This window comes from Numida meleagris, chromosome 10 (assembly GCF_002078875.1).
Source record: "Numida meleagris isolate 19003 breed g44 Domestic line chromosome 10, NumMel1.0, whole genome shotgun sequence".
NCBI lineage: Eukaryota > Metazoa > Chordata > Aves > Galliformes > Numididae > Numida > Numida meleagris.
In genome coordinates, this window is record NC_034418.1 from 84,633 (window position 1) to 102,842 (window position 18,210).

Below are 18,210 nucleotides of genomic sequence, written 5' to 3' on the forward strand. Positions count from 1 at the left end.
CTCAAATAATTCATCTCTTCAACACTTACTGAGTTAGTGAACTAACCCTCATAGGCTTTACAAGAGTTGAAAATAAAGATCTTCATGTATGCATATGCAACGCCTCTAAAATAGGCAACTGTCTTCTGGAAGACACACAGCTGGCATACGGGTGTCTGGAGTTTTGCTAATGGACCTTTGGCTGTTACAGAAGCAAATCACAGGACCTTAAACAATCACATTTGTCTCTTCAAAAAAACTTTCTAACAATTGCAAATAAAAAGAAAATAATTAACCCACCAAGTAAAAAATCTGAAATTATCACATCAAAAGAACTGATCAGAGAGTTACAAGTACATTAAACAAAACTTTTTCCTCCTAGAAAAAAACTAGCATGGCTATAAATTAAACAAAAAAAACAAACAAAAAAAAAACCACTCCTTTTTGAGACTCTCACATCTGAGAAAGATACAGATTGGAAGCTCACCCCAGAAATGAATACCCTGGGAAAGACAGAACACAAAGCACATAAATTTAAGAAGTTTGGTGGTTCTTCAACATTAGAACAAGAGTCAAAGGTTACAGATAGTAAGCTTTCTTCTGCTTGTCTGAATTCTGATACTCTGCAGTAACTGTTTCTAAAACTCATAATCCTACAAGTTGACCCACTATTAACTGAGAGCTTGGCTGTGTAAAACAGAGTACAGCTTCCATTTCTCATCTCTCCCTGAAGGAGGATGATTCCTTTTTTCCTCTTGCTTCAGAAGCTGAAAGCTCTCTGTTCATTTATTACGACTTCCCATGAGATCAAGGGAGAGAGGGATTACACTGTCATGACTACAGCTCTCAGAATGTTTTCTTTGTAATGACAGCATCTCAGATTTCAAGTTTGTTGTTTAATGCCTGCTGGTGACCCACATCAATGCAGTTCAAAGAAAGCATAACTATATAAAAGTCACTGCAGAATCCAAATTAAAGATCTCATAATTGATCTGAATGAAAGGTCTGCCTACAACAGGAGGCTTGAATTGCAAGTTGCCCTTCTCCTTCAATTAATGACAGAGTCCTCCACAGTCTCAGTTTACACTCTTCATTGCCTAAATTAGAAGATGAAAATGCACTGGTTACCAAAGATGCTCTGGACCACATTCACCTCTGAACTTACTCCCCTAACTCGCTCAATGAAGAGGAAATTTTTTTGCTTTAAAAAAATAATAATAAATCCCAGTAATCCTAGTGTTTCATTATGGAAAGTGCCAGCTTTTTATTATAGGGACAGGCAGTACATTCAGAAACAGGAAAATAGATCTTAAAAAACATCAAGAAATTTGGGATTTAAAACACTGTCTTACTAGCTACATGTATGCCACAAATCAAAACATATGATGACTTAAACTAATAAGGAAAACAGAGCAATAAAACTACTTTTGCATACAAGATCAGAAAATTTTACTAACTAGCACAGAAATTTTTTCCCCATCAGTAGATACCAGAGGTCAGTTTCCATCAAGCTAGACTGCGGTGCTTTAAGTGTAACACAGTGCTACTCAAACCCCATCTAATTTCCTAGTAAAAAAGATTTTTAAAGTTGAAACTACTCAATGTCATAGCCAACATAGGATTTTGGCCCTTCTACTTTTAAAAGGATGGGACTGAGAGGGAACAGCTACTCCTTATTGGACCACTTACCATAATACCATAATAAGAAAGACGTCATATCACAGCATCACAGAACAGTTGAGGTTGGAAGGGACGTGGGATCATCTAGTCTAACCCTCCTGTTTCAGGCAGGGTCACCTAGATCACATTGCCCTAGATCACAGACAGGTGGGTTTTGAGCATCTCCAAAGAAGGAGGCTCCATAAACTCTCTGGGCTTGGTCACTGAAGTTTTTTCTCATGTGCAGATGGAATTTACTGTGTGCTTCAGTTAAAGCCTGTTGCCTCTTGTTATGCACCCCAGAAAGGAGCCTGGCCCCATCCTGTTGATATCCTCCCTAAAGATTTTTCTAAACATTAATAAGGTCCCCTCTCAGTCACCTATTCTCCAGGTCAAACAGGCCCAGCTCTCTCAGCCTTTCCTCATAGGAGAGATGCTCCACCCCTCGATCAACCCCATACCACATCACAGATGGTATCAGAATAGCTAGCAACATCCTGTGACTGAGTGAGACTGGCAAACTGTAGCAGCTGGCATTGCAATGATGCCATAGGAAACAAGAACATAATCTTGCTTAAGGAATTACTTTCCACCTTTCAAAGCTCTATAGCAAAAAAACTATTGCAGCTGAACATATCAGCTCAGCAGCAGGAAAGTATAGCTATGTCAAGGCTATACATGCCACTTCATTGATCTCTGATACCCCCTCTAAGGGTTGAATAACTTTTTACCTATGTAAGCCAGTGCAGTACAATACAAAAGCGTCTCATTACTTCAGTTACTTCAAGTAAGGGATGTGTTAGCTAAAGGATCATGACACACAAATGCAGCTCAACTACTGTCAGTGCCCAAGCCAGTCTGAACAGACCTAGCACTGGTACCCAAGCAAAGCACCAATCTTATGCCAAGTTGAACCAAATACAAAAATATAATTCCTCAAATGATATGGAAATGCACCCTCAAAGAGAGCTATGACAGGGCTTCAGTATCCCTGCTATCCCTCTTTTTAAAGACTTTAAATTTAAGACCCTTTCCTTCCATTAGCACTAGTAAACTAACTTGGGAGTGGAAAAGTAAATCTTTACCAAACAAGACCAATTTTCTGAAGAGCATATTCACAGCAGCGCGTATGTGCCAGCATTAGACCAGCAGCTGGATCACAGATGGCTGGATTTTGGCTTCAGCTTCCTAAGAAGTATAACCCAAGTTCTTACTGGTTTATGCATGCAACAGCACACTTGCACATCATTAAAACCACTTCCACACACTCTGTGGTAGGATCACTAAATCTTTTTAATAGGCAGTGTTTAGTTCATAGAATCATTTAGGTTACTAAAGATCTTTGAGATCAAGTCCAGCCTTCATCCTAACCTTCCATGCCCCATTCCACATCACTGAACGACTTGGGTTGGAAGGGACCTCAAGGATCATCTAGTTCCACGCCCCCTGCCACAGGCAGAGTTACCAACTGCTACATCAAGTACTAGATCAGATTGCCCAGGGCCCCATCCAGCCTGGCCTTAAGCACCTCCAGGGATGGGGCATCCGCAGCCTCTCTGGGCAACACGTTCCAGCACCTCACCACTCTCTCAGTAAAAAACTTCCCCCCAGCATTTGATCTGAACCCCCCCCTTTACTTTAAAATCATTCCCCTCGTCCTATCACTATCTACCCAAGTAAAAAGTTGATTTCCCTAATGTTGTAAGCTCCCTTTGAATACTGGAAGGCCGCAATACGGTGGCCGCAATGCGGTGTCCCCACTGCCTACTCTCTTCCTGGCTCAACAAGCCCATTTCCTTTCACCTGTCTTCATAGGAGAGGTGCTCCAGCCCTTTGATCATCTTCTCAGCCCTCCTCAAGACCCTCTCCAAAAGCTCCACATCTTTCCTGCACTGGGGGCCTCAGACCTGGATGCAGTACTCCAGCTGGGGCCTCACAAGGGCAGAGTAGAGGGAGACAATCACATCCCTCACCTTGCTGGCCAGCCCTCTTCTGAATGAACCCACAAGACCATTGGCCTTCCAGGCTGCAAGCATACACTGCTGGCTCATGTTTAAGTTTTTCATCAGCCAGAACTCCTAAGTTCTTCTCCGCAGGGCTACTTTCAGAGAGTTCTTCCAGTTTGTATACATATCTGGGATTACCTAGACCCAAGTGCAAAACCTTGCACTCTGCTTTGTTGAACCTTACTGGGCTCACAAAGGTCCACCTTCCAAGTTTATCAAGGTCCCTCTGGATGGCATCTCTTTTTTCTGCTTTATCAAACACACTGCTCAGCTTGGTGTCATCAGCAAACATGTTGAGGGCGCACTCAATCCCATCATCTGTGTCATTGATAAAGATGTACCAGACCCAGAACGGACCCCTGGTGGACACTGCTCATTACCAGCCTCCACCTGGACACAGAGCCACTGACCACAACCCTTTGGCTGTGACCTTCTGGCCAACTCCTAATTCACCGAATAGTCCACCCTTCAAATCCATCTTCCTCCAATTTAGAGATAAGGATGTGGTGGGGAACCATAACAAAGGCCTTGCAGAAGTCCAGGTAGATGACATCAGTTGTCTTCATTCATTAGCTCTTACCTCTAATACTATTTTCCTATCGGTTTCTATTTTAGCAAATAATTAACTCTGTTTCTCAAATCTTGTTAGATTTTCTCCTAATTTTTTATTACCACATTTTTTTTTTTTACCAGATAGGCAGCATATGGATTCAGTGTGGAGTGATACTTAATGAATCCTGTTTTAATTAATTTCATGCTTTCCCTCTGTACTAGTTACTCATTTATGATCAGATCAATTTTTTTCTTGAAATAATCTGATATTAAAGATTAATCTGATAATCTGAAGTTAATTTTTAACTAGGAACTTGTTTGCAAACTATTTCTGGCAATTATTCACTGTTAAACTATCTTAACTTCAGAAGTATTCTGAAATTTCCCATCTTGGATGTCCAAAGGTAGGCAGCTTGATCTATACTTGGTACCTAAAATAATGGTCTGGCTTTTTCAAATATGTTAAGTAAAATTATTTTATTGCTAAATAAGGCTTAACTAATTACAACTTGCAAATTAGTATTTTGAAGGGCTATAAAAATTGAGTTTTCATTTCTCAAATATTCCACAAAAAGAAGAATGATATTTTAATGTTCTTCTATTAAGGAGTAATAAAGTAAGTGGCTTTGTGCTCCAAAATAAATAAAACATTAAACAAAACAGTAAAACTCTTTTGCTCCACCCATAACATCAATGAACATCTAATTCAAATGAATAATGAAAGAGAGCAGCACAGATTTTATGCTTTCAATATTTACTTACTGATCATTTAATTTCCTCATAGGGCTAATGTGGAAAATGGAAGCTACTACCGTACACAATCAATAACTCTCCTAGAAGTTTAATGTGAGACTTTGAAGACACTGGCAAAAGTAGCCAGCCAGAAATTAAACCCTTTTTTTTTTTTTTTTGGTATAGAGAAAAGCAATACAAACATTCCCAGCATCCCTTATTTAGCTTACTAACTCTCCCTGATGAAGGATGATGATGAAATCTTCAGAAGCTTTGTTGGACTGGAAAAGTTTGACTGGCTAGAACTTACTAGCTCAATTTGGACTTGGAGAAAAAGCAACAAATGTATTATTTCTGTGGAGTGCTTGTCATAACAGAAGAGGGCAAGTTCAGTTTATCAGTCCTTACTGCTATTAAACGTGTTTTGTTCCCAAAAGAAGTATGAGTCATTTTGTCCAAGGGGTAAAAAAAAACACAACCAACTACCTGGTTGCTTTAGAAAGTGAAATTCCAGTAACAGATCACACCTGATAAAAGGAACACACATTCCTCCTAGGAACAGCAAGAACTAGAAACAACAAGATTCAGATATACAAGATGTTGAATATTTTAACTAGTGCTGTTCTCTGATGACAAACGTGAATATATGTCAATCAGTTGAACTGGACCTCTGTGAAATATTAATAGCCATTTTCAGTTTGGGTCCTTCAAGTCAAACAGAGTTATTCTTCTAGAAGTGATCCAGCCTGACTCCTTAAAAAGACAACACTTTTAGAGAAAGATCTGGCCCACCATAAAAAGTTGCTCTAAAATATGAGGCACCCATAAGAATGAAAGCATCAAAAAATCCTGAAACTGTAACTGGAAATGTAGTTCTAGTTCCATTTTTAGGTACACAAATAAAACTGGTTTGGGTATCCAAACAAAAGCAGCTTTCAGGGGAGAAAGGATGCAAAATCCGAATTTAGTTATTCAGATTGAAGTTTTGGCCTTCATTAGCATTACAGTTCTGTTGATTTCTGATGGATTAGTTACATCTTATTGATAATTACTTTCCTCTTATTTGATTGATTAGTTCACTAGTTATTTGCTCTCCTCAAGGCTACTGAGGGTTTAAAAACTCTCCTCCCATTTAGAATTTGTCTCAAAATAATAGGATATTCTGCTGGGATCTCACAAATACACAGTTTTTCCCTAGAATGCTCACATTGTGTTCTCTAACACAGAAGGTTCTTGTGATATAATCATTACTTAGACTTTACTCCTCAAAGTGTTTCTGCATTCCAGGTATTTTGCCTAATTTATGCTTTGCTGTTTAAATAAAGTTTTTCCCTCCTCTGTGCTCCACATCATAACCTACACCTACCCAAAACGGTCAGCACTGTGCCTAAAATGCAGAACTGTTTCTCTTCCTGCTCCTAGCAGCCTATCTGCTCTCCTTTTCTCTTTTTCTCTTGAAAGTAGTCCTGCTGCACAGCACTATCTGACATACAGTTCCAAAAATTTAACCACCATAGAGATTTCGGAAAGATGTGAAGGGAAGAAAAAGTTATTTCACAACCAGTTGACAGTGAAGGGCTACTTGTTTGGAATTGTTTTGAGGACATGTCACAAACAATCTTAATATTTTTTATTTTTCTGGGCAGAAGCCAGATGTGTCTTTTGGAGGCAAAATATCTTTCCTATTTTTCTCAGATATCCACACCATGGAAAAAATTTGTATGAAATTAGTCATTCATCGCATATAATTTTGAAAAGGTTCCCATCTGGTCACCTATATTACAAGATATTTATTATATTGAATTATATTAAATGTTGATGTCATCTTAAGTAAAACATCTGAGCAGGCTTTAGAAAATAATAAAAGAAAATTTTAATTAAGTCATGCTTTCTCACTAATTTCTTGGAAATAAGCAACCTTTCATGATGGTTTTTAATGGAGATTTTGCTGAACCACTTAAGGAAATCATCTCAGAATGAACACCCATCATTTACGTGATTACCCAGAAGAGTATTTTAAACATCTCACAGACAGAAGCTGGTAATGTATTCCAAAACAAGAAGCTTTTTACCGATGGCTGGCAGCAAAGCGTGATCCTTGATGCCTATTTTAACATCTATGAAAATAAACTTATCCAAAATACTGAAAGAAACAACCTAACTCACAAATCCATAATGCTTAATGTTCAGAACAATTTCTCAGCAGACCTAAAAAGCCAAGGAGCTCCCACCTTAAAATATCTGTCTTGCTAATACACTAATTCATAGAAAATAACTTCTTTTAAACCTGAATTTTCCATGCTCTCACCTCAGTTTCCATGTTATTAAAGTGTACATCTTAAGTAGTGAGAGACAGATGTAATGTATGTGGTATGTAAGGTATGTGCAAGTTTTCCTACCTCCAGGTTAACCAGAACAATAAAATTTAAGTATGATTCTCAGAACTTTAAAGCCAAATGCATGGAGAAATTCACAAATTTGCAGACAAATTAATTTTATTTTGTTAATTTTCCTTAGCCTGTATGTTATTTTCTCAAGATTTAAACAGAAGCCATGAGTATTTCTTTTGTCCTCCAGGTGAATTCAAAAACTATGAACAAAGGACAATAATCCTTAAAATCTGAGCCCCTAGAAGAAGCCAATAGGTTACCTTGAAATAGCTATAATCATCAAAACTTGGCAATGCTTCGAAATGGAGAGAACTGCCAAAAATCAAGTTCCAATATTACATCTACTACTTGCTACTAATTTCTGATTAAGAGGGGAGCCCAAAATTCAAGAACGGACAAGCAACTCAAAGGATCATTGTGAACTAATAATCAATCAGAAGTACAAAAATCTCTAAATTTCATAGCTGAGCTGTAAGCAATAGTTTAGTACACTGGAAATATGTCCATTTTGTTTTTATTTTATTTTAATAAAGGAAAGGTCTAAACTGCTTAAATGCAATAATGAAGGAACCCATCTGCATTCCCAAAGCTGGACAGTGAACAAGAAGGAATGCAGATGAGTGGATCCAGACAGAACAGATTGGCACAAAAACTGGAAAATGATAAAAAGGTCATGGTAGCATTTATACCTACAGTTCTGCTCTGGTTGTCTCTAAGAAATACTCCTGTCTCTTATGTAAAGAACTTAATCATTCATCTGATCCAAAAAAAAATAATATTCACACATAGAATTTAATCAAACAATTTCTATGTACAAAGGTTCCAGCTTAAACCATTTTTGTTTAGACAGGGAGATCAGGTTTGCATATCTACTACACTTCATAAAAACTGTTCACAGGATAAGGGCATGAGATGCCTGCTGCTTCTGATTACCAGAACAAGGCTAAAAGCTATCTACCTCCTTCGTTGCTCCTTTGGACACTATAATTATCCTGGCCAACTGGACATGAAAAACAATATTCATTCTTACAGATATCTGAAGCATAGTCTACTGACTACTAAGAACACTGCTTAAAACCTGACAGATCAAACCATGACAGTTCAATGAGCAATTTGCTGAGCAGCGACAAGACCACCTTGTCATCTTCAATAATTAGAACATCAGATCAGAAAATAAGTGTTTGACTACTGCTTTGCTGTCTTTTATATACCAAGGAATTCAACGATGGATTGTGTGTTCTGAAACTAAGCTTTTATACGATCAATTCTAAGAGAAAAAAAGTACAAGAAAGTTATTTTGATGATGATCTTCTTAACACATTTTTTTCTAAATGTAGGTTATTTGACTACACTCAATATTAGGGTAACACACAATAAACTGTTTTTTCATAAAGCAACTTGTAGATAAGAGCACAAAAGTGATTAAAATGAAGCATCTGGTAGTGCTGACGAAGGCTTTGTTAGGGTATACCCAGTGGTAACATTGAGAAGTGTGCGTTTGTTTGTTGTTTGTTTTCTCCCCCTTACCTTATAATAGAAGCATCCTGTCATGACAGAAATAGATTTCAGATGACAATTATTGCATTTCTTTTTCATGCTAAAGAAAAATAATTCTCATCCACAACCATTAAAAAAAAAATTCTCCCCATAAATCCTAGGTAGCCTCAAGCTAACTTCATGTACCATAAATACCAAATAAGAATACCAACCACCAAGCTCTAGCTGCCTTCATGTCTTAATCTATGGTTATTTGCCTTCAGGTTTTATGGTCCAATAAGTGACTCAGAATCAATGCAGCAAGGCTACAACAGTGCCTTCTGGTACGCTACAGGCCTTCACTTCTTGATGGCAACTGCTACTCGGCTGTCATTCAAACCTAAGTTATATTGAAAGTCGTGGTTCATTAGCGCAATTTTTACTGTATATTTAGGCAACTGAATTAAACTTTTATTTTAAGGATTTGCTACTTAACTGGCACATATGTTTTACTAAACTTAATCATAGGGCCATGTTTTCTTGCCTTTCAGAAACTGAGACTGAGATGCCACTTCACTGAAAAAGATAAAACTAAACATGCAGCAGAAGATTAAGTACATTTGCTTTTTCTGAACCTTGCCAGTAAAGTATCTGCTTATCAACACAACCCTATGAATAGAAAAGTAATCCCAACAGTATTTTCTTTATCAACTTTGACTCCTAATAACAACAGATATATGGTAGCCATCCTGAGTCCCCTTGCTCAATCCCAGCAAGTCTGTTAAGACAATCAGTTCTCTTTTCTTTACACACAAGACAGCTCCCTTATCATGAACGTGGCACAGGCTTTTCTCTACTATGAAAAATATTTGACTTCAGCTCATCATTCTTCAGGTAGACTCCACAATGAGGGTGTCACAAGCCTCACAAAGGTAAATAGGAAAATTAATTGCCCACTGTGGGTACTAAAAAATGAAAGCATACAATTAAATCACAGTATTACTCAAAAATATATCTCCATAGCAATGACATAACAGAACCTACAGGCAGTAATTCCAATACATACTCCAGTGCCTTAGACTTCAGTATAGAAAGCAGCATGGAAAGCAGTCATTCTGTTTTCTTGAATTCACCTACTTGATTTCCAACAATACTGCACAATTAGAGATAACACACTGAGCTCCATTTTATTTCTGTCAACACAACAGCTGAAGTCTCCTTCTGACCATCTTCCTGGATTCCCTGAAGCTTTGAGGATTACGAGAAAAAGGGTGGACTGTCTAAATAAGGCCTTTAAGCATTACCATGTGACGCGTCCCCTTACGTAGTTGTTAAGTCTCTCACATCTACAGCTATTTTTCAGTTTTTGCTCCTTGCCTGTTAACTGTCCCTCATAAAAACATTTCCAGATAATCTAAGATGAACTGCTTCTCCCAGTCAGCCTATTTTTTCTGTGTATTTGATATCTACCTTTGGACAGCCATAAACAAACCATCGCAACTACATACACAGAGTAATATTCCATGGTATCTCTAACTGATAATTAATTTATCTTCAAATGAAGAATCATAAAAAAGTTATGGAGGACATCTCAGAACAACTTTTGGCACTTTCTATGTGAATAGAAGGTCTAAAAATAATTTCAAAATTGTATTTAAATACTGACTACTTAAGGGAAGATTAAGGCTGTCTCTAAGAAGCACTTATTATGTGGTTTATTGTGCTTTTGTATACTTTATGTGCTTTACTATTTTCTATATCCCTTCAATTATATGAGGCTGTTATTATATCTGGCTGTGTCATTTATTTTTGCTACACCACTTGGCATTTTTTTCTAATCAACTACACAGAATTTCTTTTATTTTTTCAGTTTACTTCTTTGCAAGGCAACAAAAGTGTTGACCCAACATGGTTATAATTTACTGAGAATGAGAAAATTGAGGTAGCGAGGATGAACTGTGACATCTGCTGTTCTTTCAAGTAATAATAATAATAAAAAAAACAACCATTAGAACCACAGTTGGGCAGCCCTCAGAATGATCAGTGATCCTTCAGAATATATAACTGTTTACTAATCCCTTCAAAAAGAGTTTGGATGTACAACAAACTGAAAACAAGTAACACATTGAGGTATCCTTAGAAAATACAAATAGTAATCTTTTTCTTCAGTTCTTTCATAAGATTTATTTTTCATTCTTTCTCCTGCTGAGATAAACGCCAAAATTCCACTGAAACTGGGAAAGAAGTTCATCTTTCTGGCTTTCCCCAAATCCATTTCACTCGTGCAGGAAAATGAGAGTTACAGTCTGCAGGGTAAGCAGGCTGGTTGCTGCTGACAACAGCACACCACAGCTGCTGTTAGCAGACAGCAGGATCCATGAATTTAGTTATTCAGCTGTACTAAAATGCCTAATGATTGTCAATGCGAGACCTTAAAGAAGTTTTCTTATTCGATTCAGATCATTTTATGTTTACTTCTGTCCAAAGCTACTTGGAACTCTATCTTACTCAGCACAGGCAGACGTAACTCCAGTTTTAACAGTAGTTCTCAAGAATTTTTACATGACTCTGGAAGCAAAGTCGTGTTTGTTCTTCAATTTCAGCACCCAAAAATTTGTAGTTCAGGACTATAGGCAGAAAAGAGAGCAAGAAAGGTAAGAGATCTGAGTTACAACTCACCTAAGTTGCCTGCAATATGTACAGAGTTGTTCTCACTAAATCCTTTAATTGTAAGATGATGTGAACTGTGTTACTATTTGAAACAATGTATGTTACTCTTTGAAATAATATATTTAGATTCCCACAACTATTTTGATTATATTTTGGACATGTCTTTCAAATCAACCATTTCAAACAGTTACTGCTTTACTAGGGCCCTTTCAGCTAAAAACAGAAAAACATGGCTTCATCAGGGTCATGGTATAAGGAAATAATGCACAATAAGAAGGAAGTTGCAGTGGGCCTCTTCCATATAAGAAAACTCTATGGTGCTAATTTCTGGTCCTGTAATTTGTGATGCCCTGCAGCTACATATACACCTGAAAGTTTTCCTCAGCTACACTGTTTATCTCTGCTAGGCTCTCTATCATTTCAAGTTCCCTGCTACCTCAGATATAGCATACCCTTGCTTCAAAATACCACATGCCCATCTCTGAGGATGCTCATTCTGTTGTTATTTGAATGTGTAGGAAATGATGAAAGGAAGAAATTCTTTTTTTCACTATTTGTTTTTGACTACACCCAAAACTCACTTTTAGTAATCGTGAGTCATTATTCAAAGGGAAGCATTTGCCTTGTAGTCCCATAAATGCTTCCCACACCTACCATCTCAGTCAAATGAAAGTCCTAATAGAGTAAATACCGCTTTCAGCTTATCGATTATTCTTTGCTACAAATGCGAAAAGATGAGAACTTCAGGTAGAGCACTGAGCATACAGAATTCTTATTGAAGTAAATTGTGAAAACTCTGCATAAGTTACTTTAGGAAGTAGCTTAGCAGTTCTAATGTAGCAAAGATCAGAATAATTATTTACACATTCCACAGACTTTACTTATGTTATGATCAAGTTACTATGTCGGTTGCATATAATGTAGCAGGAATTCACTACAACACAAATCTAACAGTACTTTGAATCTAAAAATCACTTTGCAACGTGCAATATCAGAGTCTGTGTCAGCTTCTCACCTTTTAAGGAGAGCTGCAGAAGTGAGCTTGCTCAGTACTCTGGCTGCATGATCCAGCTGCTATCATGGAAGCCTGTTACACGGCTGTTCTAAGAACTATCCAAAAAACATCTGAAAGGGGAAGAGAAATCACTGCAATATCTACCTTTTCAAAGAAACAAACAAACAAAAAGTATATGTTAAACATTTTCTACATCACTAGCTTAGAACAAAGAACACAGGGATTAGGATGACCCAAAGGCAGGTTTTGCTAACGCAGAGTAAATAAAACATTCTGCTTAGTTTAGCTCAGTTGTCCAAGTTCTCCTACTTGGTAGCTTGCATTACAATTGCTAAAAGCCATCTCCTGGACATGAGTGATGGTTAGGCATCAGTTTCAAAGTAGCAACAGCAGGGGAGTGCACATGACCCTAACGCGGAGAATTCTAAGTTGCTCTCTACAAAGAGAAAGCAGAAGCAACACTTAACATTCTCACCTTCTAGCACTGCAAAATCCCAGAAGGCAAAAGAAAGCTTACAAAGCTGCAGAACAGAGCCTTCAGTACTACTGAAGTCAAGGTGAGACACTCAAACTTCTAAATCAATTTGCTGGCCTTTAACTTCTTTTTTGAAACAGCTCTTCAAAGATTCTGTCATAGCAGTTACAAAAACCTACGGTTTTCCAATTAAAAACATACCCAGTAACCACTTATTTTGAGATGTAACTAAAGAAATTGTTTGGAAACATAGTGTCAGTTCATTTGTAAGGTAACTAATGACACCCTGCTTCATAAAATGTATCACAATCATCTGAGGAACCCTGTAGAAACACTGGTGTGAAAGACGCCCTTATGAAAGGCAGACGCAATTCGTTTACTGCATTTTTGCAACGTTTTTGTAGAGCTTTGCTTTTGATTCACGAGGCAGCGTTCTGACCTTGTTTAGTTGCTTCTACGGATCTTCTAAATTATAAGCCCCAGTGGGAGAGAGGAAGGGCGCGCGGGAAAGGAGTACAGCCTTCAGGACTTTCTCCGGGACCGCAACAACTACAGTATCACTTATTTTTCCCTAAACGTGCCCGTGAATTCACGGAAGAATTCGAGGATCTTAGACTTCTGTTAAAATATATACATACATATTTTGAAAAGCCTTCTCAGAGGCAAGAGGCGCAGACTGCCCACTAACGACAAGCCAGCGAGGGGCGACCTCGGCCCCGATAACGCCGGGCGGGAGAAGCGCCGCTCTGAGGCAGCACAAAGCGCGGCTCCATCCGCGCCCCGCCCCGAAGCGGCAGCACCGGCGCCTCTCCCCGTGCCCGAGCCGCAAAGCCGCCGCCCCTTAGCGAGTCGGGAACCCACCGCCCCCTCCCGGCGCGGCGCCACCCAGCCGAGCCCCTCCGCGCTCCGCACGCGCCAGGACTACATCTCCCCGCAGCCCTCGGGAGCGGGGCCGCCTCTCGCACCGCGAGGCCGCCTGGGAAGCGTGGTCACTCCCGCCCTTCTGCTCGGCCACCGCCCGCGGGCCGGGTCCCCGCCTGAGGCGGGCGCGGGGCGGGGCGGCCGCAGAGGCGCGTAGCCAGGCGAGGGGGGGGGAGGGCGGCGCGGCCCTCCCGCGCCCAGGGGCGGGGAGCGCGGCGCCGGCCCCGCCTGTGGCGCTCCGTGGAGCTGTTCAGCGCCCAGGTGCTGAGTCTCCCCCCGGCTCACGGAGGCTCCGGCGGCTCTCCCTTCTCACCGCTCACCGGCGCGGCTATGGCTCCGGCGCTCAGCCGCCCGCTCCGGGCACTCTGAGCGCCGCGCCCCGGTGCGGATGCGGCAGATCCAGGCGCCCCTGTTTCCGCGGGGGGACACGGCAGGTAAAGACCCCCCGCCCATCCGCATTGCATCCGCGGCCCCCCGCCCCTCTACCCGGGGGGCTGGTGCCGAGCCGAGGCCGGTGGGGAGGCGAGCTGGCGGGCAGAAGCATGCACCGCGAGGCGGACCGCGAGGAACAAAGCGGTGCAGTGCATACGCTTTTTAAGTAGTTTCGTTATTTTAATTTCCGGGAGGTGGGGAACAGAGACGAGATAAAAGGCTTCTTAGTGCAAATATCTGCGCTTAGCTATACATAAGAAAGAAACTAACTCGATTAATCTGCTGTTGGCATCGTGCTTGTATTCTCATGGCTCAGCACTGAAAAAAAAAAAAAAATGCAGCGCTTGTCTTACAGGTAGTGCTACAGTCAAGCCTGCAAAATGGTTTCCTTGAATACTCACCTCAGTTGTATGTAGTGCTTGTATGGATTTTGCACAGCAATAATTGTCTGCATATTTCTATGTGGATTATTAGCCACACCAAGGAGCTGGGGCACGCAGCAGAAGGTCAGAGGCAGACCAGCATATATAGTGGTCCTGTAAAGAAGTGTCAAAAAAGGGAGGAAAAAATTCCACTATGTATGACCAAAAAATAAGTTACATCCTAAATGAAGTCCTTCGCAGCCAAGCATGGTGCTGCTATGCATGGTGCTTCAGGCTTCCGCTTAGTGCTGAGTGATGAGGTAGGGAATGGAGCGAGAACATTTAGATGTGCACAGTCAAGCAGCAAGTGTTCTCAACTGTGTGCATGTGGAGTAGCTTCTGTTGTCAATGCATTGGTGAGTATTCCTTAACTATCGTAAGACTGCATATTTTACCTCAGAGCAGGATGTAGCTGTATTTTCTTTTGTTTTGGTAATATAGATTTACTTAATTTCAGAGTGGCATGGGAAGGGGGAGGTTAGCAAAAGGGAAACTCAGCACTTTTCTTGGGTGTAGAATGTAAGAAGCAAGTTTAACCGAGGAGAATGCATGCAGGTAGACCAGGAACTTGAATAGGTTCTGTGCCGATTTCAACAGGAAACCAGAGAACTAAACTAAGAGTTTTTTTTTTTTTTTTAAAGCTTCCTTTAGAAAACCAAAATGTAAAGAGTAAGGTAATAATACACTGTATCAAGAAAGAATGTGGTTTAGGCAGCCCTCACTCCCCACATTACCGTATCATGTATTAAACCAGAAGAATGCCATCAGGCAATTGCTGGGGTCAGTAAGGTGGGCGTTTAAAAGCAAGTTGATGAGACTCACATTAGTTGCCGTGTTATTAAAGATTCTCCAGTGTAGACAGAAACTTAACACTTCTCATTTTTCATTGGTTTTTTTATTGTTTTGTTTAATTCATCATTTTAAGATATGGGTATACAACTTGTTTCCAGTAGAGGAGAATGCATTTGTTTTGTGTTACCTTGGCTGTAGTTTAACAGTTTCTGTGCTTTACTATAATAAGAAGAGTTGAACAGATTGGGCGTCATCTCACAGTCCTTGCATATCCAAAAAAACTCTCTACAGTAAGAACCCTGAACATGCAGGGCAGAACACCAGGTTCTCAAAAGTAGCCTTTTAAGAATCAAGTTAGCCATTACAGTAGCATACTACTGAAAAATTAAAAATCAATCTGTGCTTACGATTGTATGCAAGGCAGGCTTACCTACCCCCCTCGAATTAAAATGATTTGCTGACATGGCTCCTCCCCACCTCTGGCTTTTAGTCTCAGTACCACAGAAGCCTCAGAGCACATGACCAGCTATATGTGTGACTTAAGTTATGTTATTGATTTTTTTTTCTACCATGAACAATTACTGTGGAGTGACAAGTCAACCATTTTGACCTTTACAGATCTAGCTCTGTTTAGCAGTGCTAACCATAGCATACACAACCTAACCCAGCCTGCATACCTCAAAGTAGCAGTTAGCTTTGAAATTAAAGGACACTGTTAAACCTTAAAATAGATTTTCTTTTGGGGTAGGAATGAAAGAGGCTTAACACCAGAATTGCACTCTAGACATTTCAGTTGCTGCTGCCTGAAACAACCCTTGAGGAGCTACTGAAATACCAGAAGGGCTGAACAGCATGCCCTGACCACACCCCTCTATTGCCATAATTCATAAACTGCAACTCTGCTTGTTGCCACATGGATATTTTTACCTGGTCAGTTAGGACAAAGACAAAGCTTCTTTGTGCTTATTAAAAGCAAGCTATCCTAGCTTCATTAAGCCAATGACCTACTCTTAAAATATTTTAAAAAGGACACTTCTATTACCCCAACGCTGATTATGCTAAAGCATATCACAAGTAGAACATGTTATTTGCTTACATGCCAGCTCAGGCAATAAAATATTTTTCTGATTTAGAGTCCATCGACTTTTCCTGTCCAGTTATCACACATTAAGCACAGTGCAGAAAATCTCAAGCTGCAAGCTCTTCATGGAAATGTTTATTTTATCTTCTGTAGTAGACTGCTGAAGTCATGGAAAGATTTCTATTACACTTCAGTAAAAGTCCATTTTTCAAAAAGACTTGTGCACAAGTGATAGCTACTATCACACTGTACAACAGTGTTGTAAGTTTTGTGTTTAAGATCAAAATCTCTATAATCAAATTTGGTATAAAATTGTTTAAGTTAAAAATCAGCATGTATCAATGGAAAGCAAACTAGTGTTTCTTTACTGCTAACTGCATGAGGGAGCAAAGAGACACATACCTTTACAAAAGAGCGCCAAAGTATTTTGTGTTACCATAAAAAAAAAAATAACATGCTCTTTTGTTCCCTGGATTGTGGCTCAGATGGTGCATTAACTTCATATAACTCCAGAATGAGGTTAAAAAAAATTATGTACTGTATAGTGCCAGTTTCCTGCTTGCATTCTAGCAATGCTTGCCATTAAGTATAACTAGATTATACATATCCCCATGAATGTTCTTAAATTGTCAGTATGACGTTCTCAACTCCAATCTTCAAAAGATATTTGAATGCACAGGGCAAGGAACAGTTACCAAACTGCTTTCTCTTATAAGAAAGGGCCTGGGAGCTTGAAGCAAGTCACCTGCAAATAGCGAGTCACGGTATCAGTAATTTTTGAAAGTATGCCTCCTAACTTGAAGATTTACCTATGGATTCTGAGTATTTGTAGTAAGTTCTCCACAACATTCAGAAATAAACAGAAGAAAATCATGGCTGCTTTACAAGCATGATTGTTATAATCATGTACTATTATGTACTATAGTTGAAACCCACTGTAAAAATCTGGGAAAACAAACATTAGATCACAGTTGAACGTGAAGTTTTTGTAGAGGAACAGTCTATAATCTGAGCTGACAATATAATGCTGACAAGAATTTGTGCAATGATACTTCTGGTTTGGGAATGGTATCCATGGTGAATTGCACCAAGTACAACATTTTAAGTTCTACTGAATTTAGCTTTTAGTATTTGAGGTGGGGGTAGGAAAACAAAGACAGCACAGAGGGCAAAGTCTGCACATAAGCTTGTATTTATCCATTGGGAAGTCACCAAATTTCAGCAATTCCTGACTTAGTCATGCAAGTACTGCCAGGGTCACTCGGCTTTTACTGTAATAGCATTCAGAATGCTGTCAGACCTCAATAAAGTGACCAGCAAACATCCTCTTAAGTCAAAGCAGGAGTAACTAACTTCATGATTATAGAAGATCATATAGAAGTGAAGGTGAGGGAGACTGAGAAATTTCACATTCTTGATTACTGTGCTACAAGCCTAAGGCTTAGCAAGTATATTTAAAGAACTCAAAGAAAGCACTTGTGTGTGAGCTGACCCCAGTCTCCTCAATGGGAACGGATGCCTGGGCAGCGTGCCTGCTGTTCCTGTCTGTATGATGATTATTCACTCTGGCTGCAGGCCTACTGGCTTCAGGTTAAACAGAACTTCATA

The 18,210-nt window shown here is 39.7% G+C and overlaps 1 protein-coding gene and 1 long non-coding RNA gene across 3 annotated transcripts in view; one reads left to right on the forward strand and one right to left on the reverse strand.

Moving 5' to 3' along the window:
* LOC110404572 overlaps positions 1 to 18,210 on the reverse strand; it is a 108,783-nt gene that overhangs the window by 79,794 nt on the left and 10,779 nt on the right. The gene's annotated exons all lie outside the window — the stretch shown is intronic.
* The window catches only part of SMPD3 (sphingomyelin phosphodiesterase 3), a 112,416-nt gene continuing 108,334 nt past the window's right edge, over positions 14,129 to 18,210 (forward strand). The window contains exon 1 of the mRNA XM_021408980.1: positions 14,129 to 14,309. The gene's annotated coding sequence lies outside the window, so the exon portion shown is untranslated. The remainder of the gene's footprint in view (positions 14,310 to 18,210) is intronic.